This window comes from Hylaeus anthracinus, unplaced genomic scaffold, assembly GCF_026225885.1.
Source record: "Hylaeus anthracinus isolate JK02 unplaced genomic scaffold, UHH_iyHylAnth1.0_haploid 5, whole genome shotgun sequence".
In the NCBI taxonomy this organism is placed as follows: domain Eukaryota; kingdom Metazoa; phylum Arthropoda; class Insecta; order Hymenoptera; family Colletidae; genus Hylaeus; species Hylaeus anthracinus.
Genome location: NW_026535322.1, coordinates 3,067,191 through 3,083,537, shown reverse-complemented (window position 1 = coordinate 3,083,537; position 16,347 = coordinate 3,067,191).

Here is a 16,347-nt window from a genome sequence, read left to right as displayed (position 1 = left end):
ATATTACCAAATGAATTTTTCATTATTTGAAACGAATTTTTTGAAATGTTTGCTTCCAAATATTTTCTCTCAAAAACAAGAAAATACATTCTAAGCTGAAACCAGGAAAGTTCAGCAACAGCATCCTAAAATTTCGATCGAGAATGTGAAGCCCAAGCATTTGTAAACGCGCAAAGACACAGGAAATGAGAAAGACAGAGGAAGAAGGGATCGTTGCCGTCGGCCGGAAATTTCGTCGAATCGTCGATCGATGCGGGAGCCAAGAATCATCCCCCAGAAATTCGGTCCTGGAACGGACACCGGTTGGATATTCCGTGACGCTAAGATTAAAGCTCGCGTGTAACGACCCAGCTCGCACACTCGCCCTCCCGACAGCAAAGTTTATTCGTGGCTGTGCACGAATAAACTTTGCGAGTGCAAAAACGACCGGAACAGTTGCGATAATCCCTCGAAATTTACTAGATACCACGAATTTTAATTTCTACCTATAAACAGACTCAATGTCTGATGGAATAGGATGATAGAACACAGGTGTCCATCGGGTTGAAACGAATTCTTATCCTCTTCGGTTGAATTTTCAAGTGAAAATGGAAACTAAATATATCTTGAAGAGATACATTATAAATGTCTAGAATTAAAATTGAGATTACGAACCCTTACGATATTAAACAACGCAATAATCTTTTGTGTAGTCATACTCTACATTACATATGATTTAGACTGTACCAATCGCATTAAAACCTACGGTCCTTAGTCACGGAATCGAACTTTTTTCTCAGACTTCTGGTCACGATTTTCTGAAAATTCGACCGCCATTCGCTGGCGTGCAATTTCACACACACACACACACATGTACACATGCATGGGAATTCGACGGAAAGTCGTACATAAACCTTGCGTACACTCGCGCAACGACTCGCCATGCCCACATACACGCGCGGCAGCCGACGCGCGTAGAATGTAATTAAGATAAATTAGCGTTAAGGGGAATTGGGTTGAAGCTGGAGGGTGGAGGAGCCTGAAAGGGTGGACGAAACGCTCGAGTCGGTGTGCAACGCGAGGGTCCACGTGTGAGCGTCGTAGTCAACCCAGTGACGTATTATCCCATAAGCAAGACGTTCTTCCAGGGGCACCCCCATCAGAGGGAGCACACACGATAAAATTCAAAACAATATTTCAAAATGTCAGACCGCGGGAGAACAAAATTCTCTGTTCAAAAAGAATCAGTATGTCATATTATTTTTTAATGAATGTCTACGTAGAGATTCAGCACTAGTCGCAAAGGGAATTTTTCGGTTAAAATTCATACCGAAGAGATTTTATGCACAGAAATATACTACGTATACTGTTTATGTCAGTCGACGGTTTTCATTCTTTTCGAGGATCGTGCCTCGAAAACCACTGTTTGTCTGGGGGTCCAAGAAAGTACGGTGCGGCGTTGAGCCACCCACGTGTCCGTGTGCCTTTTCGTTCGCCTGTCGGCGTGTGGGGGCAAAGGAAGAGACAGGTGGAAGGGCGAAGGGTGGAATAAAGAGGGTGAGCGAGAGGAAGCCGCGTGTACGTGTGCGCGCAAGTAAGCTTCGTCGGCGTTACGGCACGCTGGAAGCTTAATGATGCATGCCGCCGGCGCCAAACGAGCATCCACTGATAAAGCGATGACCAGGGGGCGAGAAGAAGGGACACGAAACTCTTTCCGTAAGCTGGGACCAAGGTTATCGGACGTGCTATCGATCGGTTGCATCCGGCTAGTTGCATGTTTCGGCGATAAGTCGAAGTTTACGTAGTTCTCTAAATCATGACGCGAGAGTCGACCGTGTTTCGGGGGTTCCCTTTGCAATCGCGCTCTCTGGAGTTCCGTGGGGAGCTCGTGTCGTATGTTCGGTCAGTTTGCGATCGTTAATGACCGTTTACGAACGATTCGCATACGTTCGAAATTAATTACGTCGCGGTTCATGCAAAAGCAGAGAAAGTTTGAGTCAATTGGAATTTTAATTGATATTCTTAGGGACCAATTTACTCGAAAACCGGTTTTTCAATATCTATTTCTTTGACAGATATTGAAGGTACGGATACTTGTGAGACTGACTGTATGTAAACGAAGTACGAATGGGTAAAGATTACATTTAATATTCCACGGAGCAATCTCAAGAATTACTGCGAAGGGTAGCTCTCAATTACATGGTAGAAGCTTCAAAGGCCCACAGAAGTCGATATTGAAATATTACAGTCAAGTAACTGCGTTAAAGGACCAATTACGTTTGACATTGACGACGACGATTAGATATCGAAAAGTTGGAAGACAAATTGTTCCGCAAGGCTGGGATTCAACAATCACGAGTAAGAGACGGGAAAGAAACCGATAAAGTATAGGTTGTTCCTCGCAAATTGATTTCCCGTGTTTCTTGTTACGATTTTCTTTTTAATAGACACGCTTTCCCTGGGACGAGAGAAACAGGTCATCGATAATTATCACTCTTGATAAAAATCTCCGAGTAAGAACCGAGAGATAGCAAAACTATTATAATGTTAAAAGTTAGGTAATGGTGAATCAAATATTAGAATACTAAATATCCTTAAACCCATATAATCTAAGAACTGGAAAACTTGTAATTGGCATATTTTGAACTGTATTACCAATCTTGTCAAAATCATGTCGAGATGTTTTCGAAATCAAGATCGAGATCGTAGAAATCTCGTCTCGTCTCGTCTCGTGCGCATCAGTAGAAGTCGACAATCCCCCCTCCCAAACGTAAACACGTGCTTCGTACAAGCAAATGCGCGGGAGAAATTACGCAATTACAGCTGCATACCGGCGATATCTCGTGCGTTCGCCATGAGGTTTGGACAGCGAAGAGAAACAGTGCCTCGGGGATGCTGCCGCTGACGGACGTTTCCGATACGAGAGAGACAAAGAGAACGACGAAGAGGCCGCTGGATAGGGACAAACTCGACGAAGGGGGTTGGAAAGTGGAAGAGAGAAAGGGACTGGAGTTGCTCCCTAGTTTCTCCGGCTATTATATTATTTAATTAATCAAGTTCCCAAGACCCTCGGCGGCTCGTTCGCGTGATTAATAACATTGTATGGTCGTAGCACTATTAGGACGGTCTCAGTTTGTGGATTTACAGCGTTTCCGTATCTGGAAGTTACGTTTCTGGCCAGCATCTCGGACCAGTCAAACGCACCAGTGATGATTTTGCTGACCGCGATACTTTGTGTGTCGTAGGTTAGGGGTAAGCAAACTTCTTCCGAGAAAGACTGAATTTACGCGTTATATAATACCAGGAGGTGTACGATGTTTACATAATTTATATTTAACTACTTGTCTACTGTATAACTTGTGTTTTAGGTACTTCGAATGACTTATCTTTTAAAGAAATCCAACTACATTTATCCATTCAGCCGATCATCTTTATATCTCGATTCTTCTTCTTATTTAAAAATGTTTGTGATTAGGTTACGTCGCTAAAATTGTTTTCCCAGCGTCCCGCTATTTATCAATCAAGTCACGTTACCGCGCTACCACGACCGAAGCCTAAAGATAATAAAGTAATTCATTTCCTAAACGCCTACGATTTATCAAGAGTTAGAAGTGAAGGTGTCACTCGCTCGAACACGTTAAACGAAGTATCCTTTTATTGGCGAGGGACAGCTAAGTGCTCGTTAAAGACTCTCTTTATCTCGGACCGTTTGAAGGATGGAACTGTCACGGTTATCTTCGGCGTGAGAAAAGATCCCTTCGAAGTTACGTTCACACCCCCCAAAGACTGACCGTGGACTCGTTTCTTCAATCTAATCGCACACACAATTTGACTTTTTTGGAAAACTGAGTTAGATGTGTCCGACTAAAATAGATGAGTAATTATCAAGGTTTCAACGCTCTATTATTTATATTTCTATTATCTTTTGTCCATTATCTGTAGAATACTCGTTTAGCTACACAGTAAATAAATTTAAGGCCCAAAGTGAAAATCGCGAGAAACGCAAATTAAAGTCGCTGTCGAAAAGTAACAGAGGGCGCGAAATCCACCCCCGAGTGGGCGTTATCGCGATCAGCGCCATAGTCCAGCCAGCCGTTTCGTCCGAGATAAGCCACGTCCATTTGCGATATCTAATCTCGTTGTGGACGACGCCTAAAGAGTCCCCGGGCGGCTCTTTTCGACTCGACTCGCCTCGTAACGCATAAACGACTATCAATTCCTCAGTTACCCCGGAACGTCATGGAACTTACGCGCGGAACCACCGAATGGTATACTGAAAAATTATTCTTGCGATTCGTTTCTGAAGCATCGTTGACGGTACCCACCCCTCTGGCTCATAGAAGATATAATTTCGCATCGGTTGGCAAACACTACAAGGGATGGAAATTCAAAAACCTTGTACTCGGGGACAAAGGAGTAATGTGGAGCACAGTCACCGCTCGAGTTTTAGCGGTAAATAACCCTCTCTTAGGGGTTTCCTTTCTCCTTTTCCCCGGTTGTATCTTAAATCACAAGGCGGCGTTCGTGCGCCGACCTACCCCAAGCTAACGAACGACAGAGGCTCATCACCCCCACCCGCGACTGCGAGCCGGAAAAATGCCGAAACACGCTGGTCCCCTGTACTCATCCCCTGGTCCTGGGACCGCCCCTGTGTGTCACAGCCCTCGACGAAGCTCGTTCGTGGGGGGTCATTGACATGCACCCTCGTAAAGAGACTCTGCAGAGAACCCGGGAGCGTCCTCGTAAGCAGATATCCGACGAAACGTTTGCATTATTCCGGAATCGGAACGGTCCCCTCTTTAAATTAACTCTTCAGCCTCGTGCATTAGCTGGTACCACCGCGACTACGCAAGTAATCGACCGATAAATTCGATCGTTTTCTACTTTAAGATCGCTCCGTACGCTGACGCGCGCTCTTCAACGTTTTTGCCAACGTTTCCATCGTTCCAGATCCACTCGGGTAATATTTCTTGCGGCGCGACTGAGCAGAGGAGCGATCGATGTCTTCGCTTGGCGACGTTGAACGTCGTAGTTAGGTTTCATTCGAGAAATCGGAACGAAATATTGTTGACATCGCTTCATGAAAATTGTAACCGCTTACGTTAACCCTTGAAATCGAAATACAGAAAGTAAAGATTTAGAAATAGAGGCTTGTTTAGGAAAATAAAGAGAGAATCTATCGTATCGCGTGGTGTACGATTTCGAGTGACAGAGATTGTGCACGAGTTAAATTTCGTTCTCTCGCCCCGACGACGACTCTGAAAGTTTTCAACGGGCGAAAAATCGTTTCACGCGGCGTGTCGGTTCACCTGCAAAAATAGCTCGATCATCGTCCATTGTTGGGAGCGCACCCTCCTATGAAAATTTCGACGCCAGGGCGTTCAGCGATGCGGTGCAGCGGATGCATTATTTACATGCCACGAATATAACGGCGAACGCACCGCGTCGTGCCGCATAGATGCACGTCATCGGCCACGATGAAAAAATAAAAGGAAGGAAGGAAGGACCGTGATTGAGACTGCAGCATAGCTGGAGTTTGAATTTCCCCCCGAGTTCACTTCGGCGCCGTTCGATTCAATTAGAAGCCATTGTTTATCGCTTGCGTTTCAGTTTGTGTCCAAACGACGTTTGCAAATCGGCTAACTGCGATCGAATTAAATGGTATTCAAATGGTTGATTAGTTGCGTCTTTATCCGCTTACGTCCTCGTTAGAGAACGTCACGTAACTCGTAGCTCAACTTCGAAAACTTTGTTTTCGAAAGAATCGAATCTAATTGTGTATATCGCTTCATGCTTATTTTTATTCGAATACTACTTTGTTCATTTCTACAGAACAACATCAATCGATGTATTTCATAACAACCAAATGATTAATCACGTATAGCCTTCGACCATTAATTACCACTAGGATTATATACATTTTTCCTCGATTCTTTACCTGCTGAGTTGGCTCAATTTTTCATTCGTACTATTTTACGCCTAAGTCTGCATCCTAAGTTCGTTTAGCTCTTTCTACCCCCATCGTTTAAGGGAGGAACGCAATTTCATTTACACGGTACTTTTCCTTTTCCAATTTCTCCCCACACGCATCCAAAGGAAATTCGTTTCCTGTGTCGTCGCAAAAAGAACACTATATCGCCAAATAGGTAGCGAACAGCGTCGCTGGTCACGTTGGCAGGCGGTGCACGAAAGGAGATATAGAAAAAAAAAAAAATAGCGTCATTGCGATAAATCATCCGGTTCGACAGGCATTGAGCACTCTCGCAGGAGATTTTCTCACACTTGCCGCGAGCCAATCGGATGCTCGGGCTTCACTGGCAACCCCGAAACGCTGGCCAATCGCGCGGCGTTCCGCGATGATCGATGACCGAAGAAATTACCGATTGTCGTCGACGCCACCGATCGTTCCTCTTTTTTCACCCTCTCCTCCTCCTTCTCCCTCTCTCATCGTTCGCTCTCTTTTCCTATTCACTCACTCGGACGGTTTTCCCGGCGATAATTATTCGCGACAATGGCGAAATCGGCGATGTCATTGTCGAGCCAAAACGGACCGATTGGCGGCGAAGAATTTCGGCGTGGAACGGACCATTGAGTTATCAACTTTCATCGGGGAATACATTATTCGCAGACGATGGTTCGATAGGTGGGCAGAATTTGATTCGAACAATAGTCGACGTATGGCGTCGATCACGCTGTACTGCCGCTACTTCAAGTTAACTCAAAAAATTAAATTCCATTAGTAGTAGAAAAAAATAATAATTCAGGTATGAAAGAGTGAAGTAGCTCCTAAAGCACCCAAAACTGTACATCATTATCCCCATCATCTCGAGGTCTATGATACAACAGGAGCTCGTTTAAGTACCGTCGGATCCATCTTGGACTCCCATTAGAATGTATTCCTTGCTCGCGGTTCTCCTTACCGGTAACAAAGCTGGCCCGATCGCGAGGGAGTCTCCCAGTCATCCATGGCAGCGCATTGCAGCGCGCTGTAAAGACGACGCTCCGAGTCGGAAGAGAATCGACAGCCCCGGGGGCCGCAGCTGTAAATTAATTAATCCTCTAAACGCGCGCGCAATTAGTCGGGCCGCGGAACGACGAATATTGGAGAATTCCTGGAAAGCGTGGACCCGTGAATACCGTTCGCCGAATTAATCCCGAAATTGCGGTAATAAAGCAATCGATGCCGCGAAGCTGTTCGAGCAACGACCAAGTGGCGGAACGACGCTTGTGGTACCGTTTCGTACCTGAGTCTCGGCACAATGAGAGGAGGCGCCGATACGTCCGATGCGTCGCGCGCACTTCTGCGCCTCTTCGCCATTGCATAGAACCCCCGTCCGACATCGCCACTGGAAACACCCGGTATATACAACATTGTTCGCGAAACAATGGAATTCGCTTGCCTCCCTTCTGCCTCGAACTCGCGTTCAACTCTTCTTCTCTCCCTTCCCATCCGACGTTCGACCACACCTGCACGGAACAAGTGCACTTGTCCTTTCTTATCGTCGCTGCGCCACGGCAAATTATGATTGCCCTAATTTCCTTTGACTCACGGCTGCACGTCCTTGGCTACGATACACGGCAAGAAAAAGAAAGCGCCTAGAGCACGCGGGGATGGAGTGCAAGGGGACACGGCGGGGATCGAGGAGAGCGATAAGCTTCAATCTGTTTCGTACACGTAATTAGCATTGTTCGGTGCACGTTGCCCGTGCGCGCAAGGGATTTGGCCAGTTGGTCAGTGGCGATTTATTCAAGTAACGTACGGTGAGCTGAGCAAGGGACGAAGCTAGATTTCTGGCCTCGCATGGAACGGGATATGTTGATTGAAACGAAATTAGTTTCGAAAAATTGTTGCGGATCCTCAGGGGCTGTAGCTATGTTTGATTCTAGCTACAGTACGGGCTTAGCGATCCCGGGGTACAGGGGTGCAGAAGGACGTTAAAGATTGATATGAAACAATGTGAACGTGACATGAAAAAAGAAATGCGCAGTAACTGCAACAATCGATATAAAACAGATTGCGTACCCTCACAAGACAAAGAAATAGATCCAACACCCAAAAATGGTTGTTTTTAATAAGATAATCAATCAAATGAAGGTCGAAGGCACCGAAAGTGTTGCTCGCGATCTTTGCGCCGCAGAGTCCTGCGCTAGCCTAAACGTGGCGGCCGCGGGAACCGTGGCGCGAAACGGGACGCGCTTCATGACCGCGTCACGTGGGCGGGAACAAAGGATTTTTGCGGCTCGTTTCTCGCGGCACGTTTCTCGCGGCGTTTCGTGTTTACGAGGGTCCCGAAACCGTGGAAAAGAGAGGCCAGTCGGCGGCGGGACCGATAGACTGAAAAAGGAGGAAGGAACGGCGACGAAGAAGAAGAAATCGAACCGCGCTCGCTATAGCGGATCGACGACGCATCGGAAATTAATGTGAATACCACGAAACTGGTCCCCGCGGCATTCGCCCGCGGGAACGGTATTTCTGTATTTACCAATAGTATCGATGATATTTCTTCGTCCTTTTTTTCCGCTATTTTTTTTTATTTTCTTCGCTGTCGTTCCCCCGTGTCCGCCCCCTCGCTGCCCCTCACGGCAGTTCAAGATCGATAAGATCTCCAGCGGGACGCGGCGAACCAAAATTATAGGTTTTCGCGGTTTGAATTATTTCTCGATCTCGTCACGGCCAAACGAGAGGAACGGCCAGGAATTCTCGTACCCGAGGAGGAACCAGACGAGCAGAGGACGAATTAGAGTTTATCGCGACCACTGTCGTCCCTGGTATTCTTTCGTTCGTCGCAGTGATTCTTAACCCTTGGCCGCGGGGCCCTTCGTGGACCACGGCCTCGTTATTTCGTTGATAACTCGCGTGCTTGACTGAATCGATGCTTGACAGTTTGGGTAATCCTCTCTGTGAGTTTAAATTAACCCTTTATGGGTCACTGGTACTCATTGTCACCACTAATGAAAGGTCGGGAATTTCATATTTTTAAGTTTCTACACCCATACTTTTTTTTACAAACAAGCTTGGTCCATTATCCGAAAGTTGCTTTATACAAATACTCCCCACACGAATAAAGTTCCATTGTAACGTCATCGGATTGTTCCCATCGGTGATCCACGCGATGAGCAGAACACGTTCTCATTGTCCCCGGCCTTATTTCAGTGCACACCCTGTATAGGAGCGACGGTGATGATCAAAGGACGAACTAGACCATCCTGGTAGTTCACGCTGCGACCGATCAAGGTCCTCCCGTTCGCCTACGATCAAAGCAATTTTCATAATCGACGCGGGCGCAGATATCCGCCGAGGCGGACGGGCGACGATAATTCGGGCGGCGCCGCGCGTCGCCGTGGCTGAAATTCGTGGAAAACGTGTGAACGAACTTTAATTGTGCCGGAGCTTGCTCCAAACAAAAGGACCAACGATCCCCACCCTGGACCACCTCCGCTCCACCTTCTCTCAGCGCGTTATCCTGCTCCTTTTCTCTCGTCGCTCGACGAAAAAAGAGCATCACCGCGATGAGAGCGAGAGAGAGAGCGAGAGAGAGAGCGAGAGAGAGAGAGAGAGAGAGAGAGAGAGAGAGAGAGAGAGAGAGAGAGAGACGTTGTTCAAGGTTAAGGCAAATCGCGCCGCGGATGACGTCAGGATGCAGTTAGACTAGTTTTAGTTTTAGGCTTCGCGGCCAGGCTTGGACAAAGGATGTTGTGGGAACCGTGGTGCCTGCGAGTCTCTCGCGGACCGTATCAACGAGAAACGGCGACGAGGGTGTGGGCCAAGTGGGAGGATAATCGAGGGACGAAAAAAAGTAGAATTTTCGACGTTCGATTTATCGTGCATTACCGATTTCTGTGTATCCGAGTGTGGTTTCATTAAATGTCCGAAATAAATCGTTTCTGTTTTGAAGTACTTTCGATCCTCTGAGTGTAATTATTCGTATTCTGAGCCCAATAAATGATCATGTATTCGGGGGAAATATGTATTAGGAAAGCACGCTGACCTACGATGAGGGGAAACGACTTCAAGGATTTTTTCCGATAGCCTCCGCGGTTTGTCGATCAGCTCGACCAACTCGTTTCTCTTAATTAACTCTCTGGATCGTTCTCGAGACGGTGAAAAAACACAGGGTGACCTTGAGACGTCAGCACAGCTTTGATTAACTGGCCCCGTTCGTTATTAGCAGAATGTCGACTTCGTCGGGGAAACGTTTATGCGTTCTCTACTCGATCGACGGTGAATGACGTAACCCTTGATGCACGTTAATCGTCGAAAAAAAAAGGAATCGGTTGTATTTTAATTGGAAATTTGAAATTGTACCCCAAATGCTGTGTTGGTTTCGACAGGTGAGGTGTATGTCATTGTTTAACACTTTGAAAGTATGCACGTGAGTATACGCATAAGTCACTTTGCGATAGTATTTCATCGTCGCATTTCTTTTAAATTTGACACTTTCTCAAAGAGACTCCACAACAAAGTTTGGAAAACCTGAAACTACCCTAAATAGAATCGCCTCCCTTATCGTCTCCTGCGAGTCACACTTCGCTATCGAAGATACCGCAGTTCCCACAGAAATCAGCGGCTCGTTCCCGTTGCGTCAACGAATGAACTCTGACCTACCGAACGAACTCTTTTCTCTGGGCTCTCAGATAAATGGAAACGGGAATGGTCCCGAAGACACGTGCCCCGAAGAGTCCCAAGGCGAAGTCGTTGGCCTTCTAATGCAGTAGGAAACTATAAGGTAACCCAGCAATCATACGGTGGTCCAATTACCATAAGAAGGGCTCTAATTTCACACAATGCTCCCTTTTTTCTCTCGGTTGCTCGCTCTCCGTCGGCTCCTCGCGGACGAAGTTGCACGTGGTCGACAATGGCGCCCGAAGGGTCGAGCGCCCGATCGACTTTCACGATTTCTCAATAAGTTTTCAATGGCTTCGAAGGGGCCATCGTTGCGTCCCCTCCGCACGAGTCGCGTCCCCGTGAACATGGGAAAAATTTGATACGGACACGCAGAAGGACCGTCGTGGAGGAGTCCTTGGATCGCTACGGTTCATCCTCGAACGGGAACCATCCATTTTTCGTCAGGTGCGTCACCTGAGGTCAGTCGACGTGCTTTCATCCCTCTCCGCCGCTGCTTCCATTTCTCGACCCTATTTTTTTCCCCTTTTCGTTCTTTCTTTCCATCCGTTTCCCCGGTTGTTTGTCAGTCGAGCGACGAACCCGAGCATTCGATTCGCGCGTCACGGTTCTTCCACGTTTCATTTTTACGTTAATTTATGCTTGCCTCGTGGACAGGGCAACCTGACACCCGACCGAGGGACGAGGAGGTCGGAGACTAGTCTCCAAAGACGGGATCCTTCGGTAGCTGAACGAGTTAACCCTTAGACAGCCGGAGACTCGATGGGACTCTGGACGAAACCGGGTCAGTTCTGACCCATGGTATAGCAGAGAAGATGTACTTTTTAATTTCAATTTCTATATTGTATACTAAGTGTCTTTGACTTGACACGGTGTAACGTCAAGTGCATCGAAGCCATAGAATCTTTAGCGATATCTTTCTGCCACGTTCCTTTGGTCTCTTTTAAATATCGGAAAGGGATCAAACGTCGTAGAAAAACCTCGATATCCATTTCGACGATACACGGTCCAGAGGAGGAAACTCAGCAAGGTGAGGGCAGCGAGAGAAAAAGTCGCAATAAAGCATTTAAACTGGCTAGAATCATCCAGCAATTTGACCTCGAGGCAAGATTTTCCAGTCTCCGGCACCCTCAATCTCGCGGAACAGCATGGAGCTTCATCGCGGCTGCTAGACGGGGGCCAAGTAATAAAAATATTCCGCACCGCCGGCAACGTGGGGGAGGGGTGGATGGTAGACAGTGGAAGGGTGGCAGGACCGCGTCATTAAAGGAAATTATAACAAAGTGGGTCCTCTGCAGTCCCGTGAGCCGCCGTTGGCCCGTGGATGAAGCTTTAGAAGAGGAGAAGACGGACGGGGGACGGAAGAAGGACGAAGGGAAGGGCTGACTCAGTTCGCGCGGAAAACGAATTGAAATTTTAATCGCCCACCCCTCCCTTCGTGGACAGAATGCGTCCACCTTTCTCGTCCTTCCATCGTAACAATCCCTTCTTCCTGCGTCGGTCCTCTGCCTCGACCTCTCCGACCCGACTTTTTCTACTTCCTACTTTCTTCCCCTGCCTCGCTCCCTCCCGTGTCACTTTTTTCTCTGTTTCGCTTTTTTTTCGGAACGGGGTAAATGCTTTTACGCGCGTCGCCATTATGTCCCGTCGATGTCCTCCCGTTTTTAAGCTCTGTGTTTATTCTTCGCTCGTTTCCAGGGTCCGCTCCTACCCGTTCACGCGCGCTAAAGATGAACTCCCTGGAGTCGAAACACAGAAATCGCGTGAGTGGATATCGGAAGGATTGGAAGATCCGATGACCATTCCTTTGATACTTCTCAAAATCAAGACCTTTAGAAGAACGTGGCAGAAAGGTATTGCCAATGATTCCGTCTTTTCGATGCATTTGATTTTACACCGTGACAAGTCAAAGACCCTTCTATGCAGAATATAGAACGTGAAAGTAAAAAGTTTCGGATCGATTCGCATATGAAATGATTTTATGTTGCCATAAGGAGATAACAGAGGTTACAAATTTCAATTCAAAAGATCCGCGAAAAATATCGTCCTCCGAGTTGCATCTCTCGACTATCGACCAGCCGTAACGATACAGGATAAATCCGTATCCTCATAACCGAGCCGGTGCGCGATAGATTGAATCGGGCCTAAGCAACACCAACCCTCCACACGGATTTCATCCTAGCAACCCCCTCTTGCCTTACGTTTCTGCTCGGCATTTTCGAGGTGGACGCCGAGCTGACCGAATCACTATCAGCTAGATATTCGCTGGCGTGGCGTTTGCGCCCCATTTTATTAAGGAAATCCTACCCCTGTCCACCTCCTCGTCCCCCTACCCCCTTTTGCACCTCGCACAGGCCGGATCCGTCGAGACGGGGGAGGAGATTTCCTCGTCGTAACACGTGCGACGACGTGCATTTCCACCGATCCTGGTTTTCCACCTTTCCCCGGGACACCCCCTTTTTCGAACCATGCGACGACCATGGAATTGTTTTCTCCCGGACGGGGCATTTTTCTCGCGGCACCGGGGGCCGAGGGGGACGGGGGAAACGGGAGTATCAACGTCGGCTTCGCTTGCAAATCGACGATTGCGTCACGCATATCGATGAGCTCCTAGAAGGAAATCTCGATGTCCTCGCGCCCAGAGGACGAAATTTTATTAAGAGACTTTGTCACGACCATAGCTGACGTATGATTACTCTGAAAAAAATTCACCTAGCCTATTTTTAAGCATATTCGTCCCCACGCCCTGATTATCACAGAGAGAGAACCCCTCGTAGATTTCTATCAGCAGATTTTTTTTCTCCCAAATTTCTGTCCTCGCACACGAGGCGTTCAAAATTCCCAGAGAGTGCAACTTTGCTCGATCGTTCAAAGTATATCGCAAACACGCAGAGACGTTGGGACTCCGAGGGACGAGTAGATGCGGTTTTCCTGGCAGAAAGGCGAGAAGATTTCCACGAGGGTGACCATCCCCTTCTGTCAAGTTAGCGTTATCCAAATCTAACACGTAGTCCAGAGATGCAGGGGCGACCGTGATAACGTTAGTATGGAAATTATTGTTCGTGGTTCCCCGTGTGGAGCGGTGTGTTTGCGTGTCTACGAGTGCCAGGAGGGCGGGGGCTGAGTGTGGCTCGAGTCGATAGTCGGAAACCCTCCGCAAAATGCGTTATCAAGTGTTCCGTTCCGAAAGCGGCAGCTTTCGCGAGATCCTCGGTGACGTTAGGTCGTCAAAGAAAATGGATCGTTACAATTACGTTCCTCATACTTCCTTCTCTAAATATTATTCTGATATTCCACGAGCAGAGTATCGAATCCGTCGGACACTTTTTCCCTCTCATGTATTTTTACTTTGGAATTTCAAACATGATCTTCCTACCTCTGCTACCTTTTACGGTCCAGATTCCCGATCCTCGATGACCATGTTATCTTTAGCGTATACAATAATTCTTTTACGCTGGTAAATTCCATTTTTCGTGTAACGTAATAGTTCGAAATACTTATTTATTATTATTTTCGCGGCATTACTTCTTCTTGGCTCATATGAATTTAAATGCATTCGAAACAAAAATAGAACTTTCAAGTAAGCCCAATCATTGATTATGACGTTCCATTTTTCTGCTGATTGAAAATTGTTGAACTTCCATTTCAGTTATTGTCGAATTCCGTGTCACAGGTGATGTACCGCGGCCTATCTCATCGACAGGAAGCTCGTTTGAAAATCGACGTCGTTTTTCGTTTGAAAACACGGTCGTGAAGGTGCCAGCGAGCGTTTTGCCTGTTTCCGGCCACGTAGACCGCGTTATTTCTGCCGAAGTCTATCTTCCAGAAGCTCCAGCTTGCTGTTCTCTTTGTCGATCGAACGTGCGCGAAATGCAGGAAGAGCGCCAGAGGTCGAATCACGATTGTAATAAATATTCGTCTGAATTCGCGATTGTCCCACTTACGGATATCCCTAATTTTATAGAAATTCTATTCCAAGTTTTGTAACATCCAAAATTAACGGTAGGTTAAAATAATAGAAAGTGTCGATGATCGGCGTGGATGCTCTTGTTTAATCGCGTAAAAATTGTGATAGATCATCTCTGCGGGACAATAAATTTCAATTTCATCAATTCGACGTCAGGAAGTTGATCTTTGGCGGAGAGAAGATCGTTCCGCTAACTCTTCGGCCCGGATAGACCTTGTTTGCCGAGGCTCGGCGATATTTACTTTTCTTTCGTCAGCTCTTCGTGTCGCATGCGATCGAGGGATGTATTATTCAAATCTTGTACGCCTCGTTCCTTCTCTCATAAGTATGGCAACATAAACTCGATGCAAAATACGCGGCCGAATTCAATGACGCATTTGAAACGGCGGGAGTGATAAATATTCATTTGATTTCGCGAACGTCTGTCATACTAGATAGTAATCGGAACCAAATAATACAAGAAACAAAATTCGTACGTTACGATCTCGAATCGTTAATCGCAATAAACACATTTTTCTTTTCTTGCGCAGAAGCTACTCGTTAAGGATAATTCACGTTTCACGCTGGCAATATTTGTATCGCTCGACGAAAATAAGAAGCGATCACGAAGCTGGTGCAGAAGACGCTGGGCGCGAGAGAATAATCATGGTTTGGCGGTCGCGCAGGCCGAGGAGCGTATTCATAAATGATTTCCCTGCAAAAGAAAATTGAAACTCAGAATTAATTACGTTGCACGGTTAAGGCGGCCACAATGGGCCGCAATAAAACATCCAGGTACAAAGTAGAACAATAAGGACGAAGTACAAAGGCGCGTCGTACAATTAGATTTGTGAACAATTTCCACCTTCCGCTCCTCCCCGCGCGCCGCAACCTGCCCTCTCGACGCCACGTTTTCAGCTCTCTTCCAGGTAACACTTTCCGGCGTGTCTCCTAGATTATTTCGAATTGCTCCAAGTGCTTCACTTCGCCGTCGGGGAACTCGATTATGCGTCTCGATAATAATCGAGGCCGATTGCCGTCAATATAACTTTCGCCCCTATTATCGGTGCCCCGCTCGGAACATCCGTTATAAAACGTTGCAATTTCCAAGCTTGGATTTTCCTGGCGACCGTGTACTTTCCTAGCCGCGGCGATTTTTATTGCCGCTCTTTTATTGGGCTTGCGTGAATAACAATTTCGCGTGTACTGTCGCTTACCTGCCACGATATCGTCGTAAAACAATAAGAAACGGGTACGGGACTTTCGTTCTTTCGATGCCGAGCTTTGACGTCGATTTGTTTTATTAGTGGAGCAGTTTCAGTATTGGCAGGGTCGTAAAGTATAAAGATTCGAGGCGTTGCGAAAAAGGAAAATATAGCTTTCGTAGTATCGCGCAGTTCTTTTCAGAAGAGTTATGTCGGGTTAGGGTTGTAAAGCAATGGTGGTTATTTGGAAATTAATTGCAGTTGGCATTGTATGATCCGAAAGCTTGAGCCTGCAGTATATGATTTCATATTGGTTTTGGGGCACTGAAAAATGTTCACGGATGGTATTGATGACTTTATTTCTCGCTAGGCCTGAGTTACAAATGAGTCGTTCACTGCACAAAGCGATTAATGGTCCCAGTGTCGAAAATGAGTCCAACAATGAGAAATCCGAAAGTCGAAGCTTCCTACGCAGCCTTCAGGTGTACGTAACCCCTTAACCAGCGCCGACGAACGACGATTACCAAACAGCCCCGTGTTCGACGGTATAATTGAATCGAGATCAAAGGATGCGCGACAGCGCGAGCCCGACT